Raw genomic sequence first — 16,674 nt, 5'->3', positions numbered from 1 at the left:
AATGTTCAGTCGGATGAAAGCAATGAAATTAACACTTCAACATCCCCAACCCCCCCCCCTTAGAATATATCAGATGAAAAAAGATACCACTTAGGTGACAGAGAATCATGGGTAAATGATAGTTTCTTGATACGTGTATGAAAAGCCTCCTCAGTAAATGTCCCAAACTTCGCAATGACGAGGTAACAAATCCAGTCACAGCCCAAGTGGTTTTGAAACAGTTCAACAAAAGCCCGAGTGAACAGTTGATAAAGCATTACAAGATTTGTAGTGTTTTCTTTTTCCCAATCTTCTGATTTGGGGAATATTATGTAAGGGTGGATGGTGGAAGGTGCAAGGTTGATGGTGGGCGTAGATGATGGAGGTGTATGTGGAAAGCAGGTGGACGGAAGAAGGTGAATGCGGTAGGTGGATGGTATTAAAGGCGGGTCCTGGGGCGGGGCCTTCACCTTTGGGGGTCTTGTTTTTTCTGGGGTTTTCACACAGCAAAGGCCACAGGTGAGCGGAGGACCCAGGCGGCCGATGGCCTGATACAACCACATGCCGAAGCAGGATTCTTGAGACTTGGCAGTTCGGGTGCAGCAAGGACGCACGGATGTAGGTAGGTGAGCGCAGGGGGTGGGTGACCTGGGTCCCTGCCTCTAGAGCCAAGGTCGTTGGGTTGTAAGTGCCTACGTGTAAAGGACGAATGGAAGGGTTTACTTTCAAACTTTAATACTTACAATTGTCCAGAAGCCACATTTTTGCAAAAACCTGTATATGACGAAAAGATTTAGCTGTAATCTGAAAGTATTTGACGTGGTACAGGTTTCCAGAGATTGGGAGCCAATCCAAAGCTTTCGGGATTCTCTGCCCGCCCCTCCCCAGTCCAGCTTCTGGTCCGGGCGCCCTTTGCCCGGGCTGTGTGTGCGGGGAGGTTGGTCGAGGGTCGATTCCAGGGCACCTGACTCTCCTTGGGCCTCTGTCCCCAGCCGTGTGCAGGCCCCGGGTGTTTTCGGCACAGGTCCCTCCCTGGGCTGCCCTGGGGCAGGGGTGGGGGCTGGGTCTGGGGTTGGGGTCAGCCGGGTGTCCTGCCGTGTGTCCTGAGCCTCATTTTGGGGAGAGAGAACCTGTTTCTTCTCAGCAAGCAAACAGCGTATGAACAGAGCAGGAAGGAGAAGGGCTTATCTGGAGCTGAAATGTTCTGAAGCAGTCAGAGGAGGGTGACCTTCCAAGTGGTGTTTGACTTTCTCCTTTTGCCCAGAACTAATCGGCTTAGCTCGGATGCCTGAGTGCCCGGTGACACGGGGACCCGCTGCTTTCAGGGTTTACTCTTTATGAAAGAAAAACACCATTTCTCACCAGAGCCTGAAGTTTATGGGGCTTCTCTCGTGGACCGCTCGTGCTTGGTCATTAAAGGGGCAAAGCCGACGCGGTCTCTTTCCTCGAGTTTGTCAAATGGCTTTATTCGTAACGATCATCAGATGGAAACACTGACTGCAGGCTGAATGTTGTCGCCTGCCAGGCAAAGAGCTGCCCACCCATCCCTCCCCCGTTGGCCGTCTGAGGTCAGGGAGCCATCTGGGGGCCTCCTATCGGTGGCCGACACCTGGGCGGGGGGCGTCAGGGGACAGTCATCTCCATGGGATTACCTGTCTGCTTAAACCGGAGACATCACGCGGGCAAAGCTGACTCCTGGGGACAGAGAGGTGACCCAGCTCCCAACAACAAAAGAACGAGGCTGCCTTTCCAAATCCGTTACTGTCACCCATATGCCGTCCCTGCCTGCACACCCCTCCCCACAATAAAACTAGGAAGCGTAGGTGGGGGCCTCCTGAAGACGCTGCCGGCCGGGCCAGGCTTCTCTTGGTTCAGAAAACAGAGGGATTCTTTGTATCCAGAAGACCAAAATACTCAGGGTGATTTGGTCACAGAGCAGTCACATGTCTGGAGATGGGTGATGTGTCTGTAGCCAGCAGGGGCCGCCCGTTCTCCCTGCCTCATCACCATCCCCCACCCCACCCCTTGGAGGTCCCGGTGACCCCCTGCATCCTGTAGGGCAAGCCTCTGCCCAGACAAGCTGGGGTGGGGGTGGGTGGGGGGGAGACATCACCAGGACTCAGGCCTCTGGAGAAGTGATGGGACACTCGGCCCTAGTGATGGCACAATGGGGTGGGAAGGGACCCAGTACAAGCTCTATTTCTCCAGGGGAAACAGGTGACCTGGAGGGACCTAGTGTGGAGATCAGAGGACTCAGGCTCAAACCTCTGTTCCCAGGAGCCCCTAGGTCTGCTCTTGGGCAAACAGGGGAGGGAGCCGCCAGCCGGGAGGGAAGGAGCAGGGATGCAGACGTCCAGGTGGGGCTGTGGAGCACAGCAGATGGGAGCACAGGGCCCTGCGGGCACTCGCGTGGCTTAGGGTCCCCGCCCTGGATGGGAGTGCTGAGACAGGGAAGGGCCGGCTGGCGGGGAGGCCCAGGCAGAGGAGGCCAACCAGCAGCCCGGTGCCAGCACACAAGGGCCCCTGCAGCTCGCACTGTTCTCGGGGACACCGGAAGGGGAACCGACCCCACTCAAACAGGAGCACCTTGCAGGAGATCCTTTCACAGATTCTGCCAAAAATAAAGCAGCACGTGGAGGAGACAGAGTTCTTTGGGTTTTGTTTTTAATGATGGGACAGAATAAGGTAAAAGTGGACAAATACTAAACCCATTTTCAGGAATGTGAGGACTTGGAAACTTAGCCGCGTAGATCTCTGGAGTTTCCAAGAGTGTCGGAGCAAGATGAATGAGACCAGGAAGTGGGGAACGTAGGGTCAGGGGACTGTGGTGGGCAAAGAAGCCAGAAAGAGCTACAGTGATGCCCAGACTGCTGCCGACGACAGATGTGCTCGGCTGTCCAGAGTCACAGATCCAGGCGTGGCTGGTGGGGCGCAGGGGCGTTGGGCTGCCCTGTGGCCCGGACCCCTCCTGACGCCAGGAGAGTATGGGGGCTCACTCAGTATGCGTCTCAGCAATGCCGGGTGATCATGGTGCCACAGAGGCAGGGCCAGTGACGTCCAAACCCAAGTCACATGAATACAAAACTCTACTGTTTCACTTCCAGTGACAGTGAACAAGGACAAGCTGGGACCACCCTGCCCTGAACCCCCAGATGCTGGGGAAACGCAGCGAGGTGACAACTCGCGCCCTGGGACAGAGACAGCTGGAAGGAATGTCACTGCACCCCTGAAATAATGGCCCAAACTTCCGAGTCTTCCTGGGCCCCCAGAAGGCAGTGGTCATGGGGCAACCAGCAGCCTGGGATCTAGAAGAGACAGGTGTCCCTGGGGGATGGGGCACCAGGCACGGCCCACACCATGGGGGGAGCTCGGATGGAGAGACTGTGAGCATGGGGGCGCAGAACCATGGCCGGCCCAGGGCTCCCAGTTGGGGACAGGACAGCAGCCCCCGGTGGGACACACGGTGCGGCTGTGGTGCGGACACACGTGCGGACACACGGTTCATCTGTGGCAAAGCCCCGGGAGCTCTGCTGAAACCACACACCTCGGGGAGGGACTAAACTTCTAAACTTTTATTTAATTCAAACGTAAAGAGCCACGTGCAACTCATGCTACAATGTTGCACAATGCGGAACGTGTACTTTCACTTTTAATCGCATTTCTTTTTGGTCTGAAAACAATTTCCCCTCATTTTCACAAGGTAGTTTCTAGAATCCTGGGTTGTTATTTTCTCTAGGTTCACCGAAGACATTATCGTGGCATCTTCTGGCTTCCATTCACACTGATGAGAAGTCAGCGATCCACCTGTCCTCCCTTTGTAGATAATCTATGCGTTCGGCTACTTTAAAATATCTTCTCTTTTTCCCCTGGTTTCTGAGGCTTTATTATTACATATTTAGATACAAATTTGTTTTAACTTATCCTCCTTTGGATTTATTGGGCTCACCGGGTCTTTCAGGTATCTTTAATGTATCTGAAACATTCTCAGCCATTACCTCTTGAAATCGTGTCTCCTTTTTTCCATAAATTTCTTCAGAAAACCCTATTGGATGTAGGGCTGACCCTCTGTTTCCATCCTCCACAGTTTTCTGTGTCTGTTTCTCTGGATTGACGTCTGGTATAACTTCGTTGGGTCTGTTTTCCAGTTCACCGTTTCTCTCTTCAGCTGCATCTAATCTGACATTTAGACATTGAATTTTATGGTGATTTGTTTCCTTCGTTCTTAGGCTTTTTGATCATCAACTTCTTGTCTGATTTGGAAGTGTATTTGGTTGAAATCCTTTGAGTGCTTGACTTAATTTTCCCCAAAAAAGATTTATGCTTCTGTCACCTGGGAAATGCCACCAACATGGGACCATTTTGTGAACAATCAGCTTGGAATTTGGAGCAGAGTCAGCATGAGGTTAGAGCATCAACGTCACAGAGGTCTGACTCGACTTACGATTTCTCAGGGAAGTACTTCTCCCTCCTCAGTGTCAGGGCAGAGGTGGGAGCATTTCTGGTGTGTTTCCTTCCACGTGCGGGTTTTTATTCACCCTGTGAAGTCCTGGCTTCACAGAGGGTTCTCGTCTGCATATCCCGCCCTGGGAAGACCCTGAGCCTTCGGCCCTCGTCCCCGCCTGCCTGGTGCTCTGAGGTGCTGCAGACCTGCGGATCACTGCAGAACCCCCAGGGGAGAGGCTGGTCTTGACCCAGCTTGCCTGCTGGGGTTCCTGATTTCCCCCCATTTGGTGTCTTGCAATTTCTTTGTTTTCTTGAAAGATGTGTGATGTGTAAGTTTTCCTTTAATTTGTCCACCTAATTATCTTCTCCAGAAGGGTTCTTAAGAGCATCAGATCTGCCACATGTGAGAAACAGAAGTCCCCACGGCTGCTCTTGGCTCCTGTGGCCCTTTGCTATGGATCTGTCTTGGCCAGTGTTTCCTGAAAAATGGGCTGAAGCAAGAATGCACTAACTGGGAAGTACGAATTCAGGGCGGTGAGAGTGAGAGTGAGGGACGGGGACGCGGGGATGGAGGGACTTGCTCCACACACAGGGAGCCTTGCCCAGCCGGCAATGACCCAGCTCGTTCCCTCAGCACGTAGGACTTCCCGGGACAGGCTTCCTGGAGATGGTGGCCCTGGGGGGGCCCACGGTGGGGGGGGGGGGGCTTATGCGTCTGCACGGCCCCTCCCGTGCCCCGTTTCTGGTGGCCAGTGTTTCCCGTGGAAGTCAGCCGCCTTGCACTGCACCCCAGCCTCTTGGCAGCCGCTTTGGCCACCACATCCTCCGTGCTGCAGGGCAGTGTCACGCTCGGGCCCTGCCGTGGCAGGGGTGGGGGGTGGGGGCAGGAGCTGGTCCGTCTGGCCACTTCCAGGTGGCTGAGGCGAGGCGGGAGCGGAGCTGGACTCCCCAGGCCGGGTGTCTGGTCGAGCCACATGGCTGGAGGTGTGTGCCGACACGGGACGGCGCCCTCCCGGACCACACCTGCTGGGCCGAGGGGTCGGTGCTGCTACAGGTCATAGATTTCTAGGCGACAGTAAAATCTCATGTTTTCAGGGGCAGGGTGAACGGATCGTGTTTCCAGCCCCTTGTCTCCACAGCTCTGGAATCTTCAGCCCATCACCCCAGGCCTGGCCCTGCTAAAGTCCCTCGATGCTCTGGGTGCAGGTCGTGGGGGACAAAGGGTGATGGCTCTGACCCTGTGGGTGTGGGCTTGTGGGCCTCCAGCCTCCAGCCCGCGATCTGGCGGGTTAGTGCAGGCGAGACCGTGGGAAGCTGGTGGCAGGTCGGCAGTGGTCCCCAGGCTGTATTATGGAGTATTATCGGCGCTCCCCTGCTTTTCAGACCCTGACACCCCGGTCCTTCCAGGGCAGAACCCCGAGCCCGCACGGAGCGCATCCTCCAGACACCCTCCCCCACCTCCTTCCCTGCCCATGGGGAAGTCACACGAGCCCTCTGGAGTCCTGCAGACAACCTCCTGCTCGTGATGTGGTCACTAATGCCGGAAGAGTCAGTCCGTGTTCAGTGGGAGGGAAGGATCCTGTGGCCGAATAGCCGTGGGCGCCCATACACTATGCCCGCTGGCGGTGGCTCTGACTCATACTTGACTGTGGAACCAGCCTCCCCTGGACGTGAGCTTGGGCAGCACGGCCACACTGTGCCCCTGCCTGGCCCCAGGAGGTTCCTGTCCTGCAGGACCTTCAGGTGTGGGACAAGAGGGGGCGTGAGGGACAAATGGAGGTACAGAAACTGGGGCGAACAAGTCCTCACCCCGGTCCTCTGCTGACCCCCAGGCAGGGGCACTTAGAGGGCAGCATGTTGTGGGGGCGGGGCTCCCGGTGTCCCGCCTGGCCGACCAGTGGGGGCGGGGGTCCCGGTGTCCTGCTGGCCGACAACAGAGGCTCCGGGGACGTCCGCCAGCAGAGTGGCACGGGCACTCATGGTTGCTCCGAGCTTGAGTCTCGGCGAGTTACTGGCGGGGAATCTTCTTCCAACGGAACCTTGTTATTTAAGGGACTGGATGGGCAGCCGCGTCCTAACGGGGACAGTGGGGTGGACAGGACGGCTTATTTTCCCCTGGCGCCATGGTCAGCCGTGTGGCGCGGCGGGTGGCAGTGTTTCTGCCTTCTGCTTTTAGGGCCGATGTCGCGGTTTGCTGTCCTGAGTCCTTTCCCACCGCGCGGGGAGCAGGGCCGCGGTAGCTGCCGCGGCCGCTGGAGACCCCCGCACCTGCAGGCCCTCGGTGCAGGAGCCCCGTGGGGCCCGGGGGGGTCATGATCGTGGCCACGGGGAGTCCGTGTCCTCCCGGCTGCAGGCGGCTTTTCGGTGATGTGGGACGGAATCCGACCGGGCCACTCAGAGCCGAGGCCGGAACCCCGTGCCGCCGACCCGGTTGCCGTGCACGGCGACGGCAAGGTCACCAGAAGCGCCGCAGGCAGGCTCCCAGGTTAGCTCGTCACCAGAACCCACCCAGGCCAACGCGTTACTGGCGCCTTTGCACGCGCCTCGCTTCGCTCTGACCCACGCGGACGCCGCCGGCTGCTCCGATGGCCTCCTCCGTCTGCCTCAGATCAAACGCTGCCCAAATGCCTTGTAATTAATTCGGCCGTGTTTGTCAGCCTTGCGTGTCTGTGTAGAAGCACAGTAATTTCCCAAGACATCTCCCGTCACTGCACGCTTGGTCGAATGAGCCTTTTCTCACACAGATAATGCTGCAGAAAACATCTCAGGGCGCTTTTGTCTCAGGTGAGACATTTTCTTTCTTTTTAAACGTTTTTGTAATGTTTATTAGTTATTTTTAAGAGAGAGACAGAGCACAAGCAGGGGAGGGGCGGAGAGAGAGGGAGACACAGAATCCGAAGCAGCTCCAGGCTCCGGGCTGTCAGCACAGAGCCCGACGCGGGGCTCGAACCCACGGACCGCGAGATCGTGACCTGAGCCGAAGTCGGATGCCGAACCGACTGAGCCCCCCAGGCGCCTCTGGGGGCAACGTTTGTTTAAGCTGGACCCCCACCAGCAGGATTGCTGGGTCAAACCACATGCACAGTTCCTGCTTTTGCGTGAGGGTCGTGTCCAAGCAGCTTCCAAAAGAGTCAGGAGTCAGGCCATCCAGAAGTTTGTAAAGTAACCCCCCCCCCCCGCCCCCACCCTGCAATGCAGACAACTCACCGAGAGACCAAAGCTTTGGGTCTCTTTGGCTTTAACCTGTTGGGATTCACTGGGCCTCACGGACGCGAGGATGGCTGTCGGGAAAACCCTCGCGCGTCGGCTCTTTGGCGTGGCCTCTCCGCCTTCCGGGCTCGGACTGTCTGGACGCCCGCCTCCCCCGTCTCCGTGCGCCTGCCCCTCACTCTCTCACACCGCCCGGCCGCCCAGTCCCCAGGGACTTCGTGCTTTCGCGCTCACTCGTCAGCGTGTCGCGGGCGGAGTTTGCTGTTGTTGCTTTTCGACAATTTCACTCCTTCCGTTTCCATTTCTAGAGGCCGTATTCCGTGTTCCAGCCCCTCCGTGCTCTCTGTTACCTCTGTGAGCCCATCACCGCGGTTCCCTCGTACTCCGTGGGCGCTCCAGGACCCGCTGTGTCTGGCGGGGTCCATGGGCTGTTTCTCTGATGCTCGCGCGGAGTCTGCTGAGCCTGGGTTGCGAAATCGTGTCCGTGTCCGTGGGGGTGTTGGCGGCACTGAGGGTGCAATCCTCCGGTGGCCGCGTCTGCCTCGGCGGGGACCCCAGGAAACCGCGTGGAGCACGTGCACACGTGTGCACTTGGTGTTCTAAGTCCGCGTGAGGGTGGCCTGCAGTTAGAAATTGTTGGGGGACACTCTGCTCCCTCCAACGGTCCTGGGTTTGCCTCTGGGGTCTGCAGACAGACGGCAGACGCAGCCCGGGCCCGCCCGCTCCTGGCTGGCTGTGCCCGGGCAGCCGCGCGGTGCCACGAAGCAGCGGCCTGAAGCCTTGGGTGCAGCTGCGCGGTCCCGGGGGCCACGAGGCTGGCAGCAGGAGCAGCAGGGCGCCGTCCAGCTCGGGCCGCAGCACGGCTCTGGCGTCCTTGGCTGTGGCCGGGTCTCTGCCTGGTTGTGGCCCAGCGCTCCCCCGTGGCTCCCGTCCTCTCCGTCCTTTGGGACACCCGTCACTGGATGTGCCCTGCCCCCGAATCCAGGACAGTCCCACGTTGAGATCTGTAGGTTAGGCGCATCTGTGAGGAAGTTTTAACACATGAAGTCACACTGTGCCCCAGGGGCACAGACATGGGTTTGGGGGAACAAACCCACTGCATCGCCCGAGAGCGTGTGGACACCCTGTCTTGCTTCTGCCTTAGATGATACGCGCTGTTCAGTTGTACTTGAATGGAAATACTAAACTGAATTTTAACTGAATTTAACAGGAGGAAAGGAAACTGAAGAGAAAGTCAGTCACCCTACACGCAGCGTTTGTGCTTGGCTGGGCGAGGTGGGGCCAGGAGGGGCGCGGGGCGCCCTGAGCCGCAACCCCGAGGGGACGGACCCTCCTGGACCCCCGGGTGTCGGGACCACCATCTGAGATTCGGACTTTCTATTCGAAACTTGGCTTTCGTGAGATCCAGAGGCCTTTCCCACAAACTGGGCCCTTCGGCCTGGGTGCTCATGGGTAGATCTGGAGCCCCTGGGGAGGTGCGGGCGGGACCCGCTTCCAGCCAGGGGGTGGGGGGGTGGGGGGTTGGGGGTGGGGACCCCCCGCAGGATGCCAGCCCCGCGTGGCTCCGTGCTGCTGCTGACTCGTGCCGAAAGTGCCCCGTCGAGTCGAGGCAGCGCCCTTCGAGCCCCTGGCTGCAGTCACTGAGAAGTGCTGACTGTCCAGCTTCCTGCAGGGGCGTCTCCCTCGCCCGTTAGATTCCGCGGTCGGTGGCCTCTCAGGCTGGACCGCTGTGTCCCCTGACGGTTGTTGGTAAAATGCCCCCTGGACGCAGCCTGGTGACACTCCTGCGGCAGGTAGGACAGACCGGCCCCCCACGCCCCCCACCCCGAACCCCCGTGCTGTGGTGTCCCCTCTGCCCTGACCGTCCCCACACGGAGAGAGCACCGTCTGGGGCGGGCGGCTCCCGTGCGTCCTTGGCGCTCAGTCTTGAACTAGAGTATGTGGCAGGGTGAAAATTGCCCCCAAAATATCCACTCCCAATCCCGGAACATGCAAATGTGACCTTATAAGGAAGTGGCTCTCTGCAGATGGAAGGTAGGGATATGGAGGTGGCTTTTCCAGTGTCCCCTGAGTGCCCCCTCGGGACCCTTACAGGAGGTACGGGGTGGGGGACAGGCTGCCGAAGGGGCAGGCCATGTGACCACGGAGGCAGAGACTGGGGTGAGGGGCCACCGCCACCGGAGCTGGAGGAGGCAGGGGGTGGGGTCCCTCCCTGGGCACCCGTGGTTGGAACCAGAGTGGGCGCTGGGGAGGCAGTAGAATGTGCCTGTGTCCCTCCATCAGTGTCTCTGCTGCCCTCTGGTGACCTTGGGCACACGGCTTGACCTATCTTAGGCCTAGCTTGCTTCCTGTCACTTGGCTCCCTGTGGGAGGGGCTTCCTGGCCGCAAGGTGGGGGGACTCCCTGTGGGCGGGGCGTCCTGGCCCCAGGGCGGGGGTCACACTCAAGTGCCAAGTGAGGGCTGCAGGTGCAGGGACAGGGTCTGGAGTCTCAACACTGGGAAAGTGACCTTGGCTTGGTCCCTGGGGACAGGGCTTGGACGCACTCGAATTTCCCTCCTCTCCGGGGAGCTGAGTCTGTAGGGGCTGTAAAGTCCCTCTGGTCTGGGGGACCACTGTGGCCCCATTTCCCACCAGCATGACACAGCCCGCCCAGGGGTGTTTCTAACCTCCGAATGATGGCCCCCAGGGTCCACTGTGCTGGAGCCACACCCTCCCCAGGGACCCCTTGGGGCTGGGTGTTTCCCTGGTCGCTTGGACCCCCGGGGACAAGGCTGTCTGGGCACTTCGGAGCTGAGTTCACGTCTCCCCGCGGCCCCGCTGACACCCACTCTGCTTTGGGCCCTGCCTTTCGACAGCTGGCATCTCACGCCGGCCACCGTCCCGGGTTTCTCCCAACTCCTGGGCCACAGGGAGGGAGGCCGGGGGTCTGTGGGGGTTAAGTCGTGTCCAAAACGTGCAGCCAGTCAGCCAGGGCTCAGGGGCCTTTCTGCACGTACACGACGTCGTTCTGCCACTCGGATCTGGAATGTGCACGCCGCTCCCGGGGGCCGAAGCAGGACTCGGCACAAGAACCCTGCTGTTTCCCCCGAATCGGGAGACATGTTTTGAGGTTCACCTGCCCACCGGGGCAGCGAGGGGGCTGTGGAGGCAGCGGAGTGAGGCAGGAGGGGCCTGGGCCTGGGTCTCAGTGAGGAGGCCGGCCGCCGATGGTGGCGGTTCTGGAACACTTATTCCTAGCCCCCCTGGAGTGGGAGGGGCAAAGGAGCCGGCGCCCCTCAACGTCCCCTGTGGAGTCCCCGCGCCTGGCCGCAGGCCAGAAGGGCCAGGTGAAGTTTCTGGAGAACCTGAAGCATTTCAAGGGAAGGTTCGAGTCTTGGGGATGGCCTGGGGTGTGGTGATGGTTTTGGGCCTCCAAGGGCAGGGGCAAAGGACCACCTTCTGTGACGCTTTCTTCTGACCGACCTGGGGCTGGGTTCCTCGGAGATGCTGTGGGACAAGGCCACGTCAGATGGCGGCCACGCCCTGATGCGCACCTGCTACCGTTCCTCGAGGTGGGGGCTGCGGGCGCCCAGGGGCCTGTGTCAGAGCCGAAGCGGAGCCGGGCCGTCCCGGCGGGGCCACGCTGCGCAGGGGGGGATGCTGGCTCGGTCTGCGGCAGAGGGAGGGGGCCCCACTCATCCCATGGTGTCCTGGTCCGAGGGTCTGTTGGCCCTGGACGCAGGGCCTGGGACTGCTTAAGAGAGGGGAGGAGCTGGTGGACAGAGGTGCCCACGATGGGGCCGTCAGCCCGAGGTCAGCGGTCAGGGGCTCCAGAGGCTGCTGGGTCTGAAGACAGCGGACCACTGAGACCCGCCCACCGCCCGCGGAGGCCAGGCCTCCGCACCTGTGGGCGTGTGGCCCTCAGGCCCCCCGCTCTTGCAGCATCCACTGGGGCCGGTGTTCACCCCAGGACACGGTGGGGAGACTGCCTCTGGGTGCCAGCACCGGGGGAGGAGGGAGCACCGCTGTCACCAGGGGGCCGGCAGATGCCAGAGGCGAGGGTTCCAGAGGGTTCCGGCCACTCCCCTCTCTGGCCGGCGTGGGAACAGTGGGGGTGGCAGCCCGGGGGGCCGGGGAAGGCCCTTGGCGCAGAGTGGGCTTTGCTCCGTGGTCTGAGAGCGTGCTCCCTGCTGCTGGAACAGGGTGCAAATCAGACCAGTGGGCAGGACGGCCGGACGGCGGGACGGCCGGACCGGAGGGGCGAGCGTCCGCAGAGACAGAGGTCCGAGGCTGGTCCACTGTGAGCCCTGGAAGGACAGGGCTGGGGCCGGCTCGACGGCTTTCACTCCATCGTGGGCCACAGAGCTGGCTGCCGGCCATCGGGGTGTGGACAGCCACGGGGTCCCAAATAGGAGAGCGGGTCGGCTGGCCCGGCCCGAGCCGTGGCTCAGAGGACAACGGCGGCTGTCCACACCCCTGGAACTCGCTCGGCGAGGCAGGCAGGGCCATCACAGCAGTGTGGACGACCAAGCAGAACCCCCGACAGGCACTCAGGACCCGGCACGAACACGAGAAGGTCGAGACCAGGAGGGAGAGCCGATGCGTCTTCTGTCTCGTCGTGGGCAGGATGTGCAGCAGCTTCTGAGAACGCGGTGTGAGCAGAGGCAGCCGGCAGAGGAGGAGGGAGGCAGGCTAGAGGAAGAGAGGTGGGCTGCGGGTCTCTGCAGGGGTGCAGGGCAGGTCCCTGAGAGCAAGGGAGGCTGGGCGGCTCTGGCTGCCGGAGGCCTGAGCTGCTGGTGGGAGGGGGGTGTGCGGGAGGTCCTGGGAAGTGGAGGGGGCCCGTCGCCCCACGGGTGCCCGGGGAGGAGGTGGGGACGGGACTGGGCCCCCGATGAGCTCAGAAGCCCCCGATGGGGCCCGCAGGTTACGGAGTCCCTGGGAGGCAGGGGTGAGGTGTTGCTGCGTGGGTCCCTACCCTGGGCAGATGCTGTGGCTCAACCAGGGAGCAGAGGCAGCATTCCGGGGCTGGTCAGAGAAGGAGTGGCGACCCATGGTCAAAAGGAGGGGCCCACGGGGGCCTGGCAAAGATATATTGGCGGGGGGCAGGGGCGCGTACAGCGGGACTCAGGCCACTTTCCTGGCCCACCTTGTTCCCCGCCTGCTGTCTTGGGGCTCCCGGCCGCTAGGGGCCTGCATTTCCAAGCTCACTGGGCTGTCCTGGCAGGAGCCCCAGGCGGGGTGACAAGGTGGGGCTAGAAAGGATGACACAGGGGCCGTCTCTGCAGAGCCGGGAGGAGGAAGGTGCAGGCGGGCAGGCTCTTCCAGGGTGTCCCGTGGGCCGTGGAAAGGTGGCCCCCTGCCCTCCAGTGCGCCAGGGCCCGGCCGGGGCGCCGGAGGAGGTGCTCACGCAGCATGGCCGGTCACCTGACGCGGGTGCGCAGCCCTCCAGCGACGGGCCCAGGGGCCACTTGCCGATTTAGCGGGAGGGTGAGGCGGAAGCCGGTGCCACCCCTCCTGATCCTCCCCGGTTCTCCAAGACGTGGTTGGCGGCCGTGGCCGTCTGTCGCAGAGTCCGAAGGCCTGGTTACACCGGGGTGGCCATGGTGGCCTCGAGGGAACACTGGGCAAGTGGAGAGGCTCCTGGTGCCCAGGGCTCTGGGCAGACTCAGAGGGCGGGGACCGAACGTGGTGGCCAGACAGCCTGGGCGCCTCCCTGCAGGGCCCTGCGCACTGCTGTCACCTGAGGGTCTGGGGGCTTCCTCCTTTGCCTCACTGGCCTGGCAGCCCCAGGCAAGGGCTCAGGTGTGCCGGGGGAAGGGGGGCTCAGGTGTGCCTGGGGGGAGGGCTCAGGTGTGCCTGGGGAGGGGGGGGCTCAGGTGTGCCTGGGGAGGGGGGCTCAGGTATGCCAGGGGAGGGGGGCTCAGGTGTGCCTGGGGGGAGGGCTCAGGTGTGCCTGGGGAGGGGGACTCAGGTTTGCCTCGTGGGGGGGCTCAGGTGTGCCGGGGGAGGGGGGACTCAGGTGTGCCTCGTGGGGGGGCTCAGGTGTGCCTGGGGAGGGGGGACTCAGGTTTGCCTGGGGAGGGGGGGCTCAGGTGTGCCTGGGGAGGGGGGGCTCAGGTGTGCCTGGGGGGAGGGCTCAGGTGTGCCTGGGGAGGGGGGGGCTCAGGTGTGCTTGGGGAGGGGGGGCTCAGGTGTGCCTGGGGAGGGGGGCTCAGGTGTGCCTGGGGGGAGGGCTCAGGTGTGCCTGGGGAGGGGGGCTCAGGTTTGCCTCATGGGGGGGACTCAGCTGTGCCTGGGGGGAGGGCTCAGGTGTGCCTGGGGAGGGGGGCTCAGGTTTGCCTCATGGGGGGGACTCAGCTGTGCCTGGCGGGGGGCTCAGGTACATGGGCTCCTCTGTGCCTCTCCTGTGCTTCCTCGGAAACGGGCAGGTCAGGTAGTGCCAGCCTGTGGTCCCAACAGAGCCACCTGAAGTCACTGTCGCCAGTTGGCCTGTTGAGATGTGTCTGCATTTTCTGATTGGCTTCACACACCCTGTTCTCAGCGGGACGGCCCTCCCTGCTCCCGGGGAGGGAGGGCAGAACAACTCCTCTGAGGACGCGCGGGGCAGCCGGGGCATCTCACACCCAGGGCAAGACCGAGTGCGTGGGGGACCCTTGCGGCTGGCCCTGCCCTTGGAGGCGGGAGGGTGCAGGGTGGGGGGCAGCCAACCGCAGGGGGGCCCCCGGGAGAGGCCAGCAGCCTGAGGGTTTGGGGCAGCACAGAGTCCGCTGGGCAGCAGGTCCCTCCTCCGGCGATGATCGCGAGGTCGGTTGCTTCTCTGTTCTCAGGCTCGTTTGTGGGAGACACGGGTGAAGAAGGAGAATGAGAAAGAAAGCGATCTTCGGAGGAAGGAACCGGGGCGTAAGGCATGACGTCTGTCCTGAAGTTTCCCTGGCCCGTTTAGTGCCTGCATGACAATGGGGGTGTGGGGGGGTGGGGACAAGGGCTCCCCACATTACCGGGCATGACTGGGGTACTGAGGGGCAGCGGGGCCCTCCTCAGGCAGAGGGGGCTGGCCTCTCCGCCCCACCTTCCTGCCTGGCCTGGGACAGGGCTCCACCCACACATGGGGCTGGGCCCCTGGATCCCGCTGTGCCTGAAGGCGGCCTCTCCCGGCCTGAGTGCTGGAGTCGTGCCCGTTGAGCAGCTTGGTGGGGGCTCCGTTCTCTGGACTGACCGCGGCTCTGAGGTGGGCTGCTCCCAAACTCCTCAGAGCCGGGTCGTTGAAGACGGCTGCGCACAGCCACCCGCGGCCCCTGGCTCAGCGGCCGTCCGGCCTCCCCTGGGACTCCTCTGTAGTGGAGTCCTGGTCCCCGGGCAGCAGCCCAGCCCCCTGTCACCCAAACCAATCTGTTCCGGGAGGGCCTCTGGGTCAGACTCTCGGAAGGGCATCCCCAGCCCAGAGGAGGCGCCTCACTTTCCTGAAATCGGCCCCGAAAACATCAGCAGTGTGGACGGCAGGGGGCCGGCGGCCAGAGAGATGCGCACAAGCAATAAGGGGAGAACTTCCGAGAGTCAATCTTGAAATCACACCCTTGAATTTCCCATCATGTGGGGGGGCCCGGGTGGCTAAGCGGCTGACTCTTGACTTTGACTCAGGTCATGGTCTCACGGTTTGTGGGGTGGAGCTCCGGGCGGGGCTCTGTGCTGACGGCACCGAGCCTGCTTGGGATTCTCTCTCCCTCCCTCTGCCCCGCCCCCCGCTTGTTCTCTCTCTCTCTCTCATAAATAGACAAACATTAAAAAGAACCTCCCATCACTTCCCTTCCCTTCCGGCTGTGAAGGACCTCAGGGCCGTCCTGGGCATTTTCAGTGCTGCTACGGTGCAGGGAGCTGCTCCCTGGCTATGTCACTGCCTCCTGAACAAGGACCCGACTGAATTGGAGATGTGGGCAGGCAGGGAGGTGGCGCTCGCCCAGCAGAGCAGAGGGCAGCGAGGCCAGGCCTCGCTTCTGGGGGGAGAGAGCGTCTCTCCTGTCCTGGCAGCGGAGGATATGGACCCTGGCAGGCTCCAGACTCTGCATTCAATGCCCCCTCTGGTCGCAGGATTAAACGGGAACGGTAAGAACGGACAGTTACTGTGTTCGTCAGAAGTATCCGGAGAAGTTGCTGCGGGGACAGGAGGTCTCTCCTCACGGTGGTAGTTAGAGCCTCCGAGGGCCCATAGCAGAGGGGGTGCCCCGTCCAGGCATCCCGGGTGGCCCTCCAGCTCTGATCACATCCCCATCTTACCTACCTGGCTCGGGACCTCGCCCACCATCTGACCAGAGGTCGACAGGCATCTGGTTCCCCTGCAGCCTTTAGCGAACGGAGTTGGCTCCCCGTACTCCTGGCCCGGCCAAGTGCAGGGGCTCCGGTGGGCTCCTTCCTGCTTCCTGGCCCCTCCCCCTGCAGCTGGGAACCACATTACAGTGCTTCCTACCCCAGGCCCCTTGCTGGCCTCAGGGGCTCTGCGACCATGGGGCTCCTTCCTTCCTGCCCCACACCGTGCCGTGGCACCACCATACTGGGTGCTGGCACCGGCTTTCTGTTTCTGAAGCCAGACTTGCACTTACCTCAGGGCCTTTGCACTGGCTGCTCCTTCCCTTCCAATGTTCTTCCGCCCACTCAGGCTCAGCCGTCCCTTTGTCATTCGGACCTCGCGGTGCAGGTGCCTCATTCTGGCCTCCATCGCACCTCTTAGAGTTCCAACCACCATGAGAGCCAGGGCCTCCAACTTCACTTTGCCTGCAGCCCTGCAGGTAGCAGTTGGTCTGCTCGCCCGATGGCCCTCCCTGGCCGTCCATTAAGGGACAGTTCTCGCCCATCCCTTTTCCTCCCTTCAGCACAGAGGACGCCAGGCTCCCGATTCTGGTTTTAACCGCTTTCCCGTGTGTCTGCTCCAGCAGAATGTCAGCTCCTGGCCCACGTCGGGGCTCGGGACCCAGGCAGGGGGTGCAGGGCCGGGCACCCAGAGGGGAAGCCGTTGCAAGGTACGGAAGAGGGTGAGCGAGGGGTCCTCCCTGCAGCCCAGAGGGCGTCT

The 16,674-nt window shown here is 61.7% G+C and overlaps 1 long non-coding RNA gene across 1 annotated transcript; it reads left to right on the top strand.

Annotated features, from left to right (window-relative positions):
• The first annotated feature begins 84 nt into the window (after nt 1–84).
• Nucleotides 85–15,282, top strand: LOC123610465. The gene is made up of 4 exons (XR_006718148.1): nt 85–381; nt 487–601; nt 4,293–4,940; nt 14,441–15,282. It is a non-coding gene; the product is annotated as an uncharacterized LOC123610465 (long non-coding RNA).
• The last annotated feature ends 1,392 nt before the right edge of the window (nt 15,283–16,674 follow it).

The sequence above is a fragment of the Leopardus geoffroyi genome, chromosome C2 (genome assembly GCF_018350155.1).
Source record: "Leopardus geoffroyi isolate Oge1 chromosome C2, O.geoffroyi_Oge1_pat1.0, whole genome shotgun sequence".
NCBI lineage: Eukaryota > Metazoa > Chordata > Mammalia > Carnivora > Felidae > Leopardus > Leopardus geoffroyi.
Note: the sequence above shows the minus strand (reverse complement) of the source record. Positions and strands in the feature narration are given on the sequence as shown.